The sequence below is a fragment of the Mastomys coucha genome, unplaced genomic scaffold, assembly GCF_008632895.1.
Source record: "Mastomys coucha isolate ucsf_1 unplaced genomic scaffold, UCSF_Mcou_1 pScaffold23, whole genome shotgun sequence".
NCBI lineage: Eukaryota > Metazoa > Chordata > Mammalia > Rodentia > Muridae > Mastomys > Mastomys coucha.
Window position 1 is genome coordinate 89180953 of NW_022196906.1, and position 19835 is coordinate 89200787.

Below are 19835 nucleotides of genomic sequence, written 5' to 3' on the forward strand. Positions count from 1 at the left end.
AGCTTATCTCAGTTGCTATGGGTCTGTTTAGATTATTTACTTCACCTTTATAGTGGTTTGAATAGGTATGGTCCCCCATAGACTCGAGTTTGAATGCTTGGCCATAGGGAGTGGCACTATTAGGAGGTGTGGCCTTGTTGGAGTAGGTGTGCCACTGTGGAAATGGGCTTAAGACCCTCACCCTAGCTGCCTGGAAGCCAGTCTTCCACTAGTAGCCTTCAGAGGAAGATGTAGAACTCTCAGCTCCTCCTGCACCATGCCTGCCTGTGTACTGCCATGTTCCCATCTTGATGATACTAGACTGAATCTCTGAACCTGTAAGCCAGCCCCAATTAAATGTTGTCTTTTATAAGACTTGCCTTGGTCATGGTGTCTGTTCACAGCAGTAAAACCCTATCTAAGACAGATTATAACATCCTTTTATAATAAAAGTCCTACAGAATCTAGGAATACCTTAACATAACAAAAACAGTATGCAGCAAGCCCACAACCACATCATTCTAAATGGAGAAATCCACAAAGCCTTTCTATTAAAAGCCAGAAACAAGACAGGGACATCCGCTCTCCCTCATCCTGTTCAACACAGTGCTTGAAGTCTTAACTAGAGGAATAAGACAAGAGAAGGAGGTCAAGAGGAGTCAAAGAGTAAAGAAAGAAGTCAGAACATCATTATTGCAGGAGATAGGATTCATACATAAAAGACCCCAAAGACTCCAACCAGAAAACTTCTACAGTTGATAAATATGTTTAGTAAGGTAGTAGGATATGAAACTATTAAACTATATATAGAGAAAGAATTTATATAGAGATAGGTATATATCTTCAACATATAATTAATATATAACTGTCTTTATATATGCTAATTCCTTCATATATAATAATGATAAGCAAACCAAGAAAAAAAAATCCAAGAAACAATCCCAACTGCCAGCCTCAAAAGAAGCTTAAAATAAACCTAGCAAGGAAGTGAAAGATCCAAAGAAGCAAGAAACAGAAGAAAATGCCAGAATGTGGGAAGACCTTCCATGCTCTTGGGTTAGAAGAATAAATATTGTGAAAATGGCCATCTTACCAAAAGCAACCTACAGATTGAGTGTAACCACCCTCAAAATCTGAGTGCATTTCTTTTACAGAAATTGGAAAAATAATCCTAAAATTCATAGGAAAACACACACACAACACACATACACACAAACAGAATAAATAAATAATCCAGAACAATAAAAACACTGCCGGAGACTTCACCATGCCTGATTTCAAGTTATACTATAGTAATAAAACCAGCATGATGCTGATATAAAAACAGACACGTTGATCAAGGAATAGAACTGAGGACCCACAGTTACACACTCCCAGAGCCCTCTGAGTCTCCACAGAGACAAAAATAGTAACAACAATAAAAACAAAAATAAACAAAAAAAACCACATTAGAGAAATGACAGTATCTTCAACAAACGATGCTGGTCAAACTGGATAATTGCGTGTGGAGGAGTGAAACTGGATCCTTATCTCTCACCCTCCACACATGACTCGACACCAGATGCATCAAAGATTTCAATATAAGACCTGACCTGAGACCCTACATCCGATAGAGGAGAAAAAAGGGAAGTTAACTTTAGACATCGGAAATAAATTTTTGGACAGGACCTTGGTAGCACAGGGCCCTAAGACAAGTAGGTGCTCATGAAATTAAAAAGTTCCCATACAATGAAGGAAGTAGCCTAGATGTCTATCAGCTGGTGGGTGGATAATGAAAATGTGGTATACATATACAACAAAATATTATTCAGCTGTAAATATAAATACTATATTTAACATGCATGTGTAGAGATTCACGTTTCAAAGCAACAATTTAAATGGGTGGTGGAGGCTGGCTCCTTTGAAATGTATATTTTAGTAACTAGATGCTATTATTTTCTAACCAAATTGACACATCAAACTAGCCATTCCAGTGTCTCTTTATGGTTTTAAACAGCAGTATGACATAAAGTTGATTTTTTTTTTTTTTTTGACAAGATCTCCTGTAGCCTAGGCTGGCCTCAAATTTAAGTAGCCAAGGGTGACTTTGAATGAAGTTATGATCCTTCTGCCTCCGCCTCCCCAGTGATGGGATTACAGGCATGTATCGCCACTCCTGGTTTTATGCAATGCTAGGGATTAGAGCCAAACGATTTGGGCACTGTGCTCCAAATGAGGTGCATCTTCAGCTTGTGACTTGTGTTTTCAAAAGATCTCATAGATGCTGGGTGGAGAATAGACTGTGGCATCTAAGAGGAGACGCTGTTAGGAAACTGTTGTAACTGAGGTGAGACCGTGGTAGCTTGGGTCTGCATGGTAGCCAGGAAGGTGGCAGTGAAGGTCAGTCACACACACACACACGCACACACACACACACACACACACACACACACATACACACAAACAATAAAAACAAACAAAAACCCATAAAACTCCAAAAACATGCGTGTGAGCATGGGCACACACACACACACACATGTTTTAAATATATTGCAATATATTTTCTAAATATATACATATATGTTGTCAAAATCTCTAAATCTGGGGTTATAGGTCAGTGGTAGAGCATTTGACTGCAAAATATGTAAATGTATGCAATCTGTAAATCTATCTCTAAATATATTGTGTATATTATCAGCTTCTGAATATATTGCAATATATTATTGAAATCTACACATTCTCTAAGTCTTTAACTCTATGTAATACATAAATCTATATCTAAATACATTATACACACATCTATCTATCTATATATTATATATATATATACATATATATATATATATACACGCTTCTAAGTATATTGTAAAGTAGAATCAAAATTATTGGTGGGCAAGGTATGAGGTTGAAGAGAAAGAAAGGGGAGTCAGAGAGCCTTCCAAGCTGGGGCTGAGCAGACTGAAGGGTGGCAGCACCATCATCTATGGCCAGAGCAGCCTTGAGAGCAGAGGCCAAAGACTTCCCTTTCAACCTTCGTGTCAGCTGGAGTGCACCGTACAGCAAGTGATGGTGTTGCCCTCAGAACGCCATTGCAAACACTCCAGCAGTGGAGAGAACAGGAGCATCGAGCAAGCTGCTGCTTATCCTGAATCAGTGCTTTGGGGATTCACAAAAATTAGCAACTTGGTCAATAGCAGCCGAGAGTGAGCACTTGTCTCTGAGGCATCTGTGCAGGAGCTGCTGGCTGTGGGCCACTGTGTTCCTGTGTGCTGGCTGCCAGAAAGGAAGGTGCCTGTGCCAGTTCTGGAAATGAAGAATGAGATCTTGTGACAGTATTACTATACACAGTTGTCTCTTCTGTTTCAAGCATCCTGCACTGGTGTCACAGCCAGAACCACCACACCCATCCTAAGTGTTATTTGAAGTCACAATGTCACTATTTTACATTGAAAATAAGATGCTTGCCAGGTCTGGTGATACACACCTATATGCCAAGCATTCAGGAAGCTCAGGCCAGAAGATTGCTGCCAATTTGAGGGTAGCCTGGTGTACATGGTGAGTTCCCAGCCAGCCAGGGCTATCTATGTAGCAGAGACCTTGTTTGAAAATAAAAACAAAAGAGAAAGCTATTGGTCTCTTTGAGGTTGAACTGTGCTGCAAAGGCCTTGGTTAGATTTGCAACATTTCTTAACCCCGATGTTTTCTTCACTTGCCAGAGAAATGAGTCAATCACACTAATGGGGCTTATTTTCAAGCCCCACCCAAAAGCTGCAACAAAACATGAAAAATACTTTCTAGTGCTAAATGTTGCCAGGATTCTGTCCACTGCTGTAGCCCAAATTGAAGCAGGCAGCATTCTGGATTGCAAGTGCCATATGCCCATCAGCTGAACTTTTGCAAAATGCTGGATTTTGAAAGGAGTGATTCCATTACTTTTGGGTTCTTGTTTGACTTAAGAACAATTAGAGGAAGACGGGAATCACACGTGGCATTCTGGACCTCTTACTGTTTTGAATTGAGAACTTGCAGAGATAAAGAACAACATCAACAACAATAACCTTGAGGCTAGAGTGATGGTTCAATATAAGAGCACCGGCTGCTTTCCCAAAGGATCCGGGTTTGATTCCCCAGACCCACATGCCAGCTCACGACCATCTATAATTCCAGTTCCAGGGAGACCTGATGCTCTCTTCAGGTTTCTAAGGACACCACACAATATACACCGTGCACAAACATATGTGCAACTAAAACATTCACACATATAAAAATAAATTAATAAATTAGAAGTTAAAAAAGCCTTCTTTGAGGTCATTAGCAGAAGGACTGGCATACATTAGACTCATTCTCTTGCTCATGAGAACACAGTACTGTGCTGATTTGAAAACATCGTGGCTCAGTTAATTTTAGCATTTGAAAGCAGGTCTCATATTGATGGATTCTTCCTGTTACTAAGATCCATTAAGTTTCCTTGGAAGCCAGAAGTTCATTTGACACTGTCCTGGACAATGTTGTCCTAGAGAACAGAGAATCACATTTAGCCTTGATCCTCCCCATATATATATATATATATATATATATATATATATATATATATATATATATATATATATATATGTATATATATATATGTATATATATGTATATATATATGATGGATATATATACACACATATATACATATACATACACACACACACACACACACACACACACACACACACACACACATTTCCCTGCTGCTCCTTTCCCCACCCTCAAGGAGCTGAGTTCTTTCTTGAAGTGCCTAAGTCCATGTCATTGCTTGTGTGGGTCTCCCTGCTCTTATGGATCATTGTCCTGATACAATCCACACAGGCCGTGGGAGCAGAGATGACAAGCAGGGGTTTCAGAAGCCCTGTGAGTACATACAGTGGATGATCTCAACGGGCCTGCAGTCAGGAGGCAGATCATCTTTACTTAGGGTGATTGGAGGCGTATAAAGTTCTGGGGTACTGAGAGCAGGGGCATCCAGGATAGGCAAAGGTCATTGGCTGAGGGCTTAGGTACCAGAATGCCTCATTAGCATGAGGAAGCATTTCAGGAATCTCAGGTGCTGGCTGAACAAGTTCTTATCAGGAGAAAGGAAATTGATCCTGTAATCTTAAGTAAGGCAGTGTGACATTCCTCTGGTAGAGGCATGTGTGGGGGCTTAAAATTCCTCAGGCAAGGTCAGAGAAGAAGTTCTGCCAGGGAAGGGGGTCTCCCATATTGCACCGAACCCAGAAGCTACTGCGCATTGTGGATTTTGACCTTAATTAGCAGAGTTTCCCCACATTTTCGGCTTTATATCTGGCTTCACAGATATAAAGTTTTCTCAGGCCTCACAGGTACTTTCTGAACTATAAGCCAAGAACCACCAGTCTAGGTGAGGATGTAGCTAAGCGTGTGTATTCAACAAGATGAGCCCCTGGGTTCATCTCCAGCCCCACACATATATAAACTGCCACAGCTTTCCATGAAAAATCTATTTCAGAGCCATTGAGGGAACTATCAGATCAGTCACTAATAATCCTTTTGGGTGTGCTAGAGAGGGAACTCTTGGCCTTAAACATGTTTGGCAGGAGATCTACCGGGAAATTAGAACCAGGTCACTGATATTTCTTTTTCTTTTTTATTTAAAGACTGTTTTTAGCTGGGCAGTGGTGGCACACGCTTTTAATCCCAGCACTTGGGAGGCAGAGGCAGGTGGATTTCTGAGTTCGAGGCCAACCTGGTCTACAGAGTGAGTTCCAGGACAGCCAGGGCTATAACAGAGAAACCCTGTCTTGAAAAACCAAAGAAAGGGCTGGCGAGATGGCTCAGCTGGTAAGAGCACTGACTGCTGTTCCGAAGGTCCTGAGTTCAAATCCCACTTGTGGCTCACAACCACCCATAATGAGATCTGACGTCCTCTTCTGGTGCGTCTGAAGACAGCGAGCAGGGCCAAAGCAAGCAGGGCCAGAGCTAGCGGAGGTCCTGAGTTCAATTCCCAGCAGCCACATGATGGCTCACAGCCATCTGTACAGCTACAGTGTACTTATACACATAAAATAAATAAATAAATCTTAAAAAAAGAAAAGAAACCTCCCCCCAAAAAGATTGTTTTTAAAAATGTATGCGTACATATGTGTGCTGCCTGGTAAGTGTATGTGCGTCACATGCGTGCAGGTGCCTGCAGAGGCTAAAGGAGGGGTTTAGATCCCCTGGAACAGAGTTATAGATGCTTGTGAGCCACCTGATTCTGGGTGCTGGAAACCAAACCAGGTCCTCTGCAGGAGTTGTAAAGCACTCTTAACCACTGACCCATATCTCTGGCCTCCCCCACTGATATTTCTAACTTAATTGTAAACAGAGTCGTGATTGTTTCAAATTGAGGATACAGCTGATAACTTTAGTAAAATATGTGGTATCTAACAAGCTGCTGAATTTTCCTGAGTGGTAGCAAGGTGACAAAGTATGAGTGCCTTTTAGGTGATTAATCACACAGATGCCTCTCAGCTTCAACCTCTTCTAAGCAGTAGGTTTCAAGTTGGCACTCAACTATTGGTTTTATTGTGATAGAAAATGTTATGTTTTTAAAGAATTATCTCTATTTTATGTAAATGGGTATTTGCCTACATGCATGTCAGTCCACTCCTATGTGCAGTACCCTAGGAGACTAGAGAGGATGCTGGCTTTCCTGGAACCCGAGGTAAAGACGGTTGTGAGCCAACATGTGGTTGCTGGGAATTGAACCCAGGTCCTTTGCAGAGCAGTCAGTGTTCTTGACCACTAAGCCATCTCTCCAGCCTCTGTGGTATTGTACGTTTAGCCAGTCTTTATCTCCATTGAGTAGCAAGCACTGTATTGAACTCAGCTGACTGGTAGATAGACACAGGTTCATACCGCTGGTGCAGTATGCGGCTTGGCTTTCTTCTCTATGACAAAATAATTTTGTAAAACCAACTTCAAGGAGTTAAGAGTCACTTCGGTTCACACACAGTTCCCGAGATTTCAGCTAGTGGTCACTTGGGTGCTGTTTCTGGGCCTGTCCTGAGGCAGAACATCATGGTGGGAACTCAAGCGGAGGCTGGGTTGCTTGCTGACTGACCTGCAGGAAGAAGGGGGAAGCAGTAGAGAAGGAAAGGGGGGGCAGAGAGACACAAATGCCTCAGTAACCTGCTTCATCCAGCTCAGCCACATCTGTTACAGTTTCTCCCACACGGCAACATACATCTCCCATGTCTCTAGTGGAAAGACCTGGATTGGCAGAATTAGTATTTTGAAAATGGCTATATTCCCAAACATCAAACGTAACTAATCATTTTGATATCAGGCATAAGAAAATTCCAATGCTGTCACAGACTCGAAAGCAAGCAAACAAACAAAGAAAGAAAACAAAACAACCTTCCAGCAATCCAGTTTGTTTCAAAGAGCAGAAACTGGGGCTTTCGATACAGCCGAGTTAGTTGTCAGAATGAGTGCCTGGCAAGCAGAGGGGTCTCCACCCCTCAGTCCTACCCTATGTTTTAATTCTTGCTTCAATCTTTTACTCTCCAGAAAGCCGTAAGAAGGCTCTCCTCCCTGCCCTCTCCTTTTCAAAACAGGGTTTTTCTGTGTAGCCCTGGCTGTCCTAGAACTCCTTCTGTTGACCAGGCTCTTCTCAAACTCAAGAGATCTTTCTGCCTCTGCATCTCAAGTGCTGGGATCAAAGGTGTGATCCACCTTACCTGTTTGGGTTTTTTGTTTGTTTGTTGTTGTTTAATTTTGTTTTGTTTTAATCTCTTTAAAATGATGGCTGATGATCATGAAGTAGTCAGTGTTTTTGGCACATGTGGCAAAGCTAGCATTTTTATCAGTGTGGCCAAAGGCCTCTGCTGAGGGCAGACTGAGTGGAACCCCTGCCTGGCTTAACACTGTACCAGTTTTCATCGTGGTGTGTCAAGAAAAAGTATGAACAGCTTCCATTTCCCTAGAATTATCCTGATGGGGCTACAGTTGGCTTAAAACAAAACAGAGTTACGGCTGGTTGAGAAATAAAAGGGAGAAATGCTCAGGGCTGGGACATTCTCTTTGGGGATCTGAGTTCACTGTTGTTTTGGGTGGAGTGATCTCATTAAAGAAGCCTGCTAGGTGCCCTGCCAATTGGCACAGAGTGGATGTACAAACCCAGATGTCCTGTGTGCTTCAGATGCCCATCTTATCTGTGGTTAAGTTTTGATTCTTTTCTTTCTAGCTAGATTTTAAAAGGATCTAGCAACTTAGAAATTGGATGGTCAATTTAAAAAAAAAACATAAAAATTTGTTTTTTTCAAGACAGGGTTTCTCTGTATAACAGCCTTGGCTGCCCTGGAACTCACTCTGTAGACCAGGCTGACCTCGAAATCACAGAGATCCACCTGCCTCTTGCCTTTGAGTGCTGGGATTAAAGGAGTATGCCACCATGCATGGCTTGAATAGACTTTTAAAAAATGAATTCGTTTATTTATTTTAATCTTGTGTTTATGGGTATTTTGCTTGCATGTATGTCTGTGCATCGTGTACACACTGGATGCTTTTGGAGGTCAGAAGAGGGTGTCAGATTCCCTGGAATTGGAGTATAGACACTTGTAACCTGCCATGTGGATGCTTGGAAATCTAACCTGGGTCCTCTGGAAGAGCAGCAAGTGCTCCTAGCCACTGAGCTATCTTTCCAGACCTGTCAATAGATGTGTTATCAAAAGGTAAATGAGTGGCCAGTACATGTAAGAAGAAATGCATAGCATCATTAGGTCCTGGAGAAGGTTAAATAGAAATATGAGTACAGAAGTCACACGTGGGAATGGCAGTCTTCAAAAAGACAGGCTATAGGGACTGGGCAGACGGTTCAGTCAGTAAAATGCTTTCCATGCAAGTATGAGGGCCTGGTTTTAATCTCTAGCACTCACATAAGCTGGGGAGGCAGAGACAGGAGGATTCCTAAGACTTCAAGCCAGGGGATCTCAATGAATCAGTGAGCTCCATGTTTAGTGAAAGTCTCAAAAAATAAGATAGAAAATAATGACGGGAGACACTAGACATGCACACGTGTATACTCGTCACACACACAGAGACAAATAGACAGAGACAGAGACACACAGAGAGACAGAGACACACAGAGAGACAAAGAGACAGAGACAGACCAAGACAGAGTCTTAATTCTTCACACTGCTGGTAGAAATGTAAAATGGTAAAGTCACTTCAGAAAATAGTTTCTTTTAAAGTTAAATATTTACCACATGGCCCCCACAATGACACCGTAAGTGCAAGAAAAGTGAAAATATACATTCATAAGACTTGTGAAAAGCTGGCCATAGATATATTGTTAATAGCCTCAAAGTAGATGGATTTCAGATATCAATCAACTGACGAATGGACAATTAGTGTGTCTATTCAATGAATCATTATTCAGTCATAAAAGGAGCTTGGTACTCACTGCTATGACAACACCAATGGATCTGAAGACACCAGGCTAAGTGAAAGAAGCCAGAGGCAAAGACCTCATATCGCATGATTCCATGTTTCACAAAATATTCAGAAAAAGCAAGAATGTGGCTTTCTGGGGCTGAGGTGGGAACATGGACTGACTGCAGTTGGCACCGGAGTCTCTTTCGAGAGTGGTGATAGAAATGTTCTAGAATGGGATGGTAACTGTACTTGTGAAACTGCATACATTTGCCAGAAGTCGTTGGAATGTGCACTCAAAGTGGATGAGTTTATAGTTTGTAATCATACCTAAATGGAGTTGTTGTTTTTAAGACTATAAAAGGAGTGGAGTTTCAGATTGATAACACTGTTTCCCCAGCCAGCCCCTCAGGCAGCTGAGGACTTTACTCTTTTTGTGAATTAAAGCCAAGCTCTGCAATGGGAGAACTGAAAACACAGACAGGACACCTAGAGAGGTGACAGACATCTTGGGCACTTTCCCTACCGTAACCGTCCAGCCATGCGCATCACAGGCTCTGTACAGAGACAGTGCTGAGCCTCTGTCTTCTGTCTCCATGGCTGTCTTTATGTTTTTTTGTAATCGGGGTATTGTCACTGAACATTTAAGAACATTTAATTAAATGTCACACCATCTGAGCAAAGTGATTCACTCTCTGCCTTCCCTCCTCCTCTGGGAATTCTGGCATTTGTTTAAATAGCTAGTTTATCCACTTTTCTTCTGGTTTTACTTTCATTTACTTTTTTTTTTTTTAAAGCTATTTGGGTAAGGCTGTCTAAATGGAAGATAATTTACTCATTTTGAAGAGAATGTGTAAGCAAAGTTAGCTAGGTTTCTTCCTCATCTCCCAGGCCCTCTCCTCTTCCTCGACCTTCTTTTTTTTTTTTTTTTTTTTTTTTTTTTTTTTTTTTTTTTTTTTTTTTTTTTTTCTTTTTTCTTTTTTTTTTTGGTTTTTTGAGACAGGGTTTCTCTGTATAGCCCTGGCTGTCCTGGAACTCACTGTGTAGACCAGGCTGGCCTCAAACTCAGAAATCTGCCTGCCTCTGCCTCCCAAGTGCTGGGATTACAGGTGTGCGCCACCACCGCCTGGCACCCTTGAATTTTTAAAACTGTTATTTGTTTGTTTGTTTGTTTGTTTTATGTACATTGATGTTCTGCTGACATGTATCTTCTAGAACTAGAGCTACAGATAGTTCTGTGTAGGGGGTGGCTCTGATGTTTTGATCCAGAACCAGCATGTGAACACTGAAGGTCTTGTTCCCCAATTGGTTCTTGATCGATCAATAAAGATGTTATTGGCCAATGGCTGGGCAGAGTAGGTGGGACTTCCAGGTTCCTTTAGGCAGGCTAGCAGACACAGGAGAACAGAAAGCCATGTGAGATCTAGGGCAGAATGGCCATTGGGTGCTTCTCTGACTGGGCCTAGGGTAGCAGGAAGGAGATTAGAAATGCAGCTAAGCTGAGGACAGATTTAGGGTGCTGAGCTAGGACTAAAGATAACTGAGCAACCAAAGTTGAGGGCAGATTCAGAAGTGTTGAGCTGGGAGTGAAAAGAAGGGCTCAATAGCCGAGGAAGGCTTGGAAGAGCCCATCCATTGAGCTTAAGCATATCAAAAATAATCTAATGTATATGTGTGTTTCATTCAAGGATCCGAGGGAACCTGGACGGGGCTAGTAATGGGTAGCGTGTAATTCCTACTACCCAGGGTTTTAAATGGGGTAGTAGGAACTACATGCTTCAGTTCTAAGCTGCCATGTATGTGCTGAGAATTGAGTCCAGGTCCCTTGGAAGGTTAGCCAGTGCTCTTAACCTCTGAGCTACCTCTTCAGCCCCTTCACCCTTGAATTTTGAAACGGTCTCACTATATATGTAACCTTGGCTTCTTTGAAGTCAACAATCTTTCTGCCAAGGCTTTCTAAGTGCTGGGACTTAGGGTTGTTTTGTTTTGTTTCTTTTCTTGAGATGGGGATTCACTATGCCCTAGAACTCACTGTGTAGACTAGGTTGGTTTCAGACTGGCTTCTGTCCTGCCTCTGCTTCCAAATACTGGAATTATAAGCTTGTCCAGCACCTACTATAAGCATTCTTGAGCAACTAGCAAGAGCTTAGTGAGGGAGAAATAAGGAAGGGCAAGGGCTACGCACAGTTAGTCATTATTGTCATCCTGGTCTAGCTGATCTGTTTCTCATCTGCTTCTTCAGGGTCTTGCTGGCCTCAGAAAGCCTATTGCTTTGGAGATTGGTAATGGTGGTTCTTGTCACAAGTCATTGCATGTAAGAATCATACTCTTGGAACTCGAGATAAGCTAAGGCAAAAATGACTCCCAGTGAGAGAGAGAGCAGGTTAGGGAGCCCAAGCTGGAGGTAGACAAGGCTAGGAAAGACCTTTGTGGCAGCCACCCTAATTGTGTTTGGATATTGTAACATATGCCTGTGACATCTTAAACTCAACATTTTCAAAGAGAGACTACCATCCCTTTGTCTCTCTGCATGACTTCTAAGATGAAATGATACAGTTCCTCTTCTCCCGACTGCTTTTCTATTTCTGATGGTGCCTGCGGGGCTTCTTGCTACCTCCGGAGTATCCTTGATGAGGTGTCTCTTACCTGATCTATTGCAACCTTAAATAAGCTCAGCTTCCCCTATAATGACCACAGTGAACTCAAAATAACAATGCTATCTTTCTTTCCTTCTTTCTTTCTTTCTTTCTTTCTTTCTTTCTTTCTTTCTTTCTTTCTTTCTTTCTTATTCTTTGTAATAATTCTTTTGTGTATATACACCTACCAAACTGGCACAAACTGATAGCATTCAGTGTAGAAGAAAGTAGGGAAAACAGGAATGAATATAATGTTCTTGGGTTACTATTCTGTTAAAATGCCAGGGCTGAGGAGATGCTTCTGTGTATAAAAGCACTGTCTGTGTAAGCCTGGTGGCCTGAGTTTATATTCTCCCAAGCCCGATTAAAAGCCGGAAGCAGTAGTGCAGGTGTCTGTCATCGTAGCATACTTATGAGAAATGAGATGTGGAGACAAGAAAACCTCTGGAAACTTGAGGGCTAGCCTGGTTTACTCAGCAGCAAAGAGTCTATCTCAGACAAAGTGCAAGGATCGACACCCAATCTTCTGACCACCATAACACACACAGGGACCTGTACATGCTTGTATTCATATATGCCTTTCTCTCCCTCCCTCCCTCCCTCTCCCCCTCCTCCTCTTTCTGGCTCTTTCTCTCTCACACACATCACACACACACACCTAATAATAGTAAGATAATATAAATTAGCCATAAATCTTGAGTTCATCAATTTCTATTGAATCTATTCTGTATTGCTAATTACCTATATAGTAGCAGACTGGATGTTCCAGAGGAGAAAGTGGAAACCGTAGGCTACTGATGCCTGTATTGAGAGGATTTATTGATAGAGACTTAGCACACTAAGTAAACCTCATGAAGTGCCATTACCAGGGTTGGGAAAACAAACTCTGAGAAATGTGACAGACAACTTTAGCTCAGCTGTGATGTTCATATGAGGGTGGTACTGGAGAAATGGAATATTGATTTAACTAGGAATTTAATGGAAGGGCAGGTGGGGGAATAGGAAGCAGAAAGGGAAATGACTAAAAGAGGCAAATATGAGCAGTGCAGGCTGCTGTTTTTCACAAAGGTGTGAGCAGTCCCGGTCGCCTGTGAGGCTCGAAGCCCACCGGGGCTGGGAAGGCAGTGTAGACTGGTTCTCCTCAGCCACGCCTGGAATTCTCTTGTAGACTGGGAGCAATGATATCAATTTTTACAAAGAAATTAGATTTTCAAACAATTGACTTCTCTCTTGAGGCAACTTCATGCGGCCAGGGAAAGCCATTTTACCCACGGAAGAGGACCCTGGGTGCTCATGTGCGTGTTACTCTGTTTTCGCATGGCCACGGAACGCCATTTTACCCACGGAAGAGGACCCTGGGTGCTCGTGCATGTTACTCTGTTTTCGCTGTTCAGGTGCCTTACTGTGGCTTTCCTCGTCTCCGAAGGAAAGGGTTTTTGTTTCCTTTTTTCTTTCAGTCCTCGTAAAACAGCATTATAGTTTTATCTTCAGAATCCACTGCAGATCTATCCAGTGAAATTTCAGATTACAAAAATATTCTTAAAGATGACATTTCTTTATGCCCCTTTCTTTGGGCCATTGGACAGAAGCAAGCTCTGACTTATAAAGGCTGGGGGGAGGGGTAGATTACCCTTATGATCATTCTAGAAGGAAGCAGGAGGCAGGGGCTGGGAGAGAAGGCAGCGGGTTGGGTACTGCTTGCTGCAGAATCTGCTCCTCAAAGTGAATGTGTAAGGCCAGGCATGGTCACTGGAGCTTGCTGTCCAGACAGCCTAGCCTAATCGGGAAGTCCCAGGTCCCAGTGAGAGACTCTGTCTCAAAAAACAAAGTGGATAGCTAGCTCCTGAAGAACAATGCCTGAGTGACCCCGGGCTTCCACATGTATGTGTGCCTGCATACACATGTGCCCCTGCATATAGAATATACATGTGAACTTGTACATATACACATGCAACTGCATATACATGTGCAATTGCATATACACGAACACTTGCATGTATATGTGCACCCATATGCACATGCACACATACTTGGAAACACACATACACACAGAAAGCTGCAGGGCTTCGGGGCTGTATGACAAAGAGGACCCCACTGGCAAAAGGCTCCTCTGGCTTTTATTTCTGCTGTGCTTAAAAATAGCTATAACATGGGCTAATTGTTTAATTTAGGGACATTTTCCTCTCTACAAATCTCCACCAATCGTGCCTATTTTGTTCTGGATTCAACCCGACAACTTCTGGAGACCTGAAAGAATGTCCTAAAATGACTTTTTGGAGATGTAGAGAAATCGGCTTGCTTTGGAGGTATGAAACCTTCTGCGCTTGTCTATCAGGAAGCATAATGCAGAGAGAGAAGTTACCACGCCTGCTTTTAAAATGCACAATCCTGTACACACGTATTGAGAGAGTGTTACAAAGGAGACGCCATGGGACGGGCATATCCACCTAGCCAGAGGTGCCACCTCTCATCTCAGTGAGATCTAGCCTGCCTGAAAGGTGTGGCCAGGCCCTGGGTCATGTGCATTCTTGAAGTTCAATTCTTTCCTCTCTTGACTATGACTGTGTGCTTCCCTGAGGTTTAATGAACACTTGCTGATTTGGAAACTAGATAATCAAACAGCGTAGAAGCTCCAAAACTATTTTTACCTGAGCTCGAATTAAATAAAATGAAGATAGAAAAGTTTCCTTCATGACTGTCTCCACCTCACAGACCTCCTCAGCCGCCTGGCCCCCCACTGCTGTGTTTCTGTTGCAAGACAGATCTCAGAGGGGAACTGTCTGGCTGTGCACTTCGAGGCTGAGAACATGACAGAGACCACAGTGAGACGTGAGGTGACTGGTTGTCTGCCAAGGGGAGAGGAATAGTGGGCTCTGGAGGGGAAACTGGGACTATAATTCCACTGAGATACGGCTGAGTGGGTGTGGGAGGCAGGCTCCTAGAGAAGATGTGTTTGGCCCAACTTTGAAATTGGGGTGAGAGTCAATGGTTGGAGAAGAAGAAAGAATATAGCCCAGGAAGGGAAAATACATGTGAGGTAGAGAAGAGGAGGGGTTTGTTTGTTTGTTTGTTTATTTGTTTGTTTGTTTGTTTATTTTTCGAGACAGGGTTTCTCTGTGTAGCCCTGGCTGTCCTGGAACTCACTCTGTAGACCAGGCTGGCCTTGAACTCAGAAATCCACCTGCCTCTGACTCCCAAGTGCTGGGATTAAAGGCGTGCGCCACCACTGCCCGGTGGGTCAATTTATTTTTTCAGGTCAAGAAATACTGAAAGCTGCTGGCTGCCTCTTCTTCCACTGCTCAGTGTAAAGGAGTCACAGTAATGGTGGTGGCATTTAGAGACTAAATTTAGAGCCACTGCTATAGTCTGTAGTGTGGATCTTGAACGTGCCCTAAAAAAGGCATGTATTGAAGCCTTGGTGCTCAGCCCAGGGTACCATTAGAACACTGATTCTCAACCTGTGGGTCTAGACTTCCCTCAGGGATCGAAGGACCCTTTCGCAGAGGTCACCTAAGACCATCAGGAGACCCAGATATTTACATTGCAGTTCATAAGAGTAGCACAATTACAGGTATGAAGTAGCAGAGAAAATCATTTTATGGTTGGGGTTCACCACGAGACGAGGAACTGTACTAAAGGGTCCTAGCATTAGAAAGGCTGAGAGCCACTGCATTAGGAAATGGCAGCCTACCAGAAGGAAATTAGATCAATAGGTCCTCTGATAGCTAGTCTTATATCAATGTGACACAAGCTAGAGTCATCTGGGGCAAAGGACCATCAACTGGGAAAAAGCGCCCACCAGATTGCCCTGTGGTGTGATGTTTAATTAGTGATTGAAGTGCGAGGGCCCAGCCCACCGTGGATGGAGCCACCACCCCTGGTCCTAGAGGTTATGAGAAAGCCAACTGAGCTGGGCTGTGGTGGCGCAGGCCTTTAATCCCAGCACTTGGGAGGCAGAGACAGGCGGATTTCTGAGTTCGAGGCCAGCCTGGTCTACAGAGTGAGTTCCAGGACAGCCAGGGCTATATAGAGAAACCCTGTCTTGAAAAACCAAAAGAGAGAGAGAGAGAGAGAGAGAGAGAGAGAGAGAGAGAGAGAGAGAGAGAGAGACAACTGAGCTGCTCAGAAAGACTAGTCTTCCATAACCTCTGCTTTAGTTCCTGCCTCCAGGTTTCTGCGTTGAGCTCCTGCCCTGGCTTTCCTTGATGACAGACTAGAAGCTGTAAGGTGAAATAAACTTTTTTCTCCACAACTTACCTTTGATTACGATGCTTTATCCGAGCAATAGAGATTCTAACTAAAACAGGGCACTCGTTTCCTTAACAGGGAAATCAAGGTCTTGGCCCCTTCACGTCCCTTCCTTTTGATTCCTAGTTGCAAGGAATCCGTCTTTGTGCTACCACATGTTCCTGACAGTAACGTGTGGCTTCATCACAGGCTAAGAAGCAATAGCATAAGCCTGTGAAAGCATCATCCCAAATAAACGCTCTCTTCTCTGACACTTCCATCACCTTGGCCATTCTGTCACCGTGACGGAGAGCTGGCAAGCACTAGGTGACCCAGTTATTCTGCACTGCCTCATTTTGGTGATTAATCCAAGTTGTCCACATACTCTCGAAAAGGGGTTGCCTTTAACGGATTACTGCTTGCCACGTAAAATCTACATAGCTGTCTTCGGGCAAAGCAGTCTTCAGAAGCCACTCTGGGAGGCACACCAAGTTGTAAAGAACACACAGACACCTCAAGCAACAAAGCTGGCAGCTGCGTGTGGTAGAGGTGTTGGGGAAGAACAACTGGTGAGAGCCACTACCCAGGGCACTAACATAAAGTACAAAGCTTCTCTAACAAGCGGCCCTCAAACCCCAGTGACCTCCCACAGCACGAAGTTCTCCTTGATCACCATGCAGCTGTGAGTGGCCATCCTGGACAGCTGTCCTCAGGCACGAACTCCTGCCCTGCCTAGCTACGTCATCTGTTACTGAATCCTTTTCTTAAATCCAACACAGAACTCCAAGGGGATTATGCAGAGTCGTTGATACACCTCTTCTACTGACATTCTACTGGCCCAGACCTCTTCACATGCCCTCAGCCTCCGTGGAAGGAGTCTGGGAAATGTGGATGGCCTGTGTGTCTAGAGAGAGGATGTGAGCTTACGAACCCTGCCCCCCGCCCAAGTCTCCCACGGCCAGGTTATGGGAAACCCAGCAAGGTGCAAACCTTGGACTCTGCCACTGACCTGCTAAATGACCTTAGATAGGCATTATATTATAACCACTGCGATGTCCCTTCCTCTTCTTAAGCCTAATAATGTTTGTTCTGTACCTTTAAATGGGTTAACATTTTTATATAATTGTATACATGAACAGTAGGAATTACAGCCTGACACCTTATTTATCATTTTTTGATATTACCAGGATCTAGTCCTTTGCCCAGTGGATATTTTTCCAAGAACCGGGCTAGCTAGCTACCGATAAATTGTGCTCCTTATACCATGCTTGCTGGTGCTAAGGTGGGTGCCAACTCTCCTGTGAGGAGGTAGTATAGCTCTGTGAGGCATATATGTATATGTCAGTATATGTACATATGTACGTGTGTATATGTAGATGTCAGTATATGATGCCCAAAGGGCTCAGGGGGGCCTCTGTGAAGATGTAATCCTTGAGCAGAGACTTAAGATAAAGAGAATCATATCCGGAATAAACATTGTCCAACCAGGGGACCCTGAACTGGAAGCCATCTTTGGAGTGTTCCTCATGCAGTACAGTGGCCTGCATGGAGGCTGCACTGTCTGAAAGGGAAGACCCATGAGACAGAGGCTGGACGGTGCAGCGTCTTGACTTCTCTGTACCTCGGTCTCCATCACCCTGGGTTAACTTCACAGTCACTGGGAATGGTTGTAAGAGAAAATGTGTACATTGTAGCAATGTACCTGACACCTGGAGTTCACGTTTATTATGGTTCCAAATGCAGTGGAAAAGTTTTGAGGTGATTTCCAGTAGAGCAGAGTGACAGGGTCTCTGTAGACTCCAGTGGATGGGTTCCCTCACTCCTAGACATGAAAAGAGCTTAAAGTTTTTGGCAAAATTTCAGGGAACAAAAGGAAGTGTTCACAGTATTTATCATTTCTATTCATTAAAATGTGCTTTATTTTCAAAACATGGACAAGAGTTCCCGTAAAAATAGTATTGAGGGGGGGGGAGAGGGATGAGACCTAGTGTTTTAAAGAGAAAAATGATAATAAAAGAAAAATAGAACAAAAAAGAAAGAAAGAGTATCAAGATGTCCCACAGGTTATATACGAACTTGTGAGCTTCTGATTTATTCCCATCTTGAAAGGCAGCCAAATACTTATGCATACTTTTAAGGTAAATTTTTCTGGACTTACACGCAGGATGTATGTACAGGATAGCAGTAGACCATCTTTTTCCTCAAGCTTGATGTGAATGAATAGCTCTAAGCATGAATGACCATGTCGGTTTGTAAAAGAGAGAAATCTTGGAGGCTGGAAATGATGGCTTTAAAAAAAAAAAAAAAAAGACAGACATGCTGCAGAGACACCATGTCTCTCCAAGTACTAAGTGTTGGGGCGGAGAGTGTAGACTCGGGAACTGAGCTGAGTTCACAGTTGTGTCCCACACAGTGGAGCTGGCTGCGGGTTTACATTTTGCTCATCCTTCCTTGAAAATGTAAACCACCAAGTTAGAATGTGCTTCCCCTGTTCGCTGGCAGGAGCCTTGCCATCAAGCCACTTGGCAAGTGTGCCTGTGACAGTGAGGACGTCCCAGGGGCTTGTGGGTGAACTGAGGTCATTGCTGCACCCGCTGGCAGTTGGCCCACACAGGACTCAGCTGTTGATTGGAAAAAGCACAGACCTGGGGTTGTTTCTCCTCCAGGCAGATAATGAATCCCCTAGCCAATACCATCTTACAAAACAACAGCTTCATCTAATTGGCACCAAAATAAACAAATAATTATCAAGTGTGTGCAAGGTATGTGAGGGTTTAAAGAAGAGGGGGGGAGTTTCTAGAGAGCAGTCTTGCTTTTGTGAGCACCATTAACCATCGATCTTCACTTTCTATAAAATCTCTGGAGTTTCTGATGCGTGGACAATGGATGAAGTATTTAGCAACTGGAATGTAATTGGGGGGTGGGGCTTATTTGTTCGAGTCCTTGCCTAGCAGGCATAAGGCCCTGGGTTCAGTTCTCAGCATGTTGTAAATCACAGACCAGTGGCACATGACTGTAGTCCCAGCATGTGGGAAGTGGAGACAGGAGGATTCAAAATTTATAGCATCCAATGTTACATAGCAAGTTCTAAGCCAGCCTGCACTATCTGAGATCCTGTCTCAAAGTGAGGGGAAAAATAATGCCCTCTTGGGATTTTCCCACTACACTTTCTACTGTGCGTTTATATATATGACTTTGACTCAAAAATACATTATTTTACGGTAGTCGAATGAAATGTGCCCTGGGGAAACCAGATTAGTGTTGGTGCATCTCTGGCCTTTAACTCTAAGGCCCTTAGTTAAGATGAATACAGAACCAGTCAGCACAGGCTGGTGGCTGGATGTTTCCACCACTGACCTTTGTCTCGTCAGAAGAACATTTTTACGGAAGAAAATCCTGGCAGTGAACACATGTGGTTGAAAAGATAAAGCAGATGATTCGAACTTTAGGGCTGAAAAACCTGAGTGAAGAAAGTAAAAGATGGGTGAGCTGAGACCTACCACCAGCCACTCCACCGAAGGCTTTTGTGGACACTTCTCCTCCCTACTCACAGGACAGAGGTGGAAGCCCATTGCAGGGGGCGGGGGGGGGGGG

The 19835-nt window shown here is 43.4% G+C and overlaps 1 protein-coding gene across 1 annotated transcript in view; it reads left to right on the forward strand.

Moving 5' to 3' along the window:
- Pcolce2 (procollagen C-endopeptidase enhancer 2) overlaps positions 1-19835 on the forward strand; it is a 57134-nt gene that overhangs the window by 12312 nt on the left and 24987 nt on the right. The window lies entirely within an intron of this gene.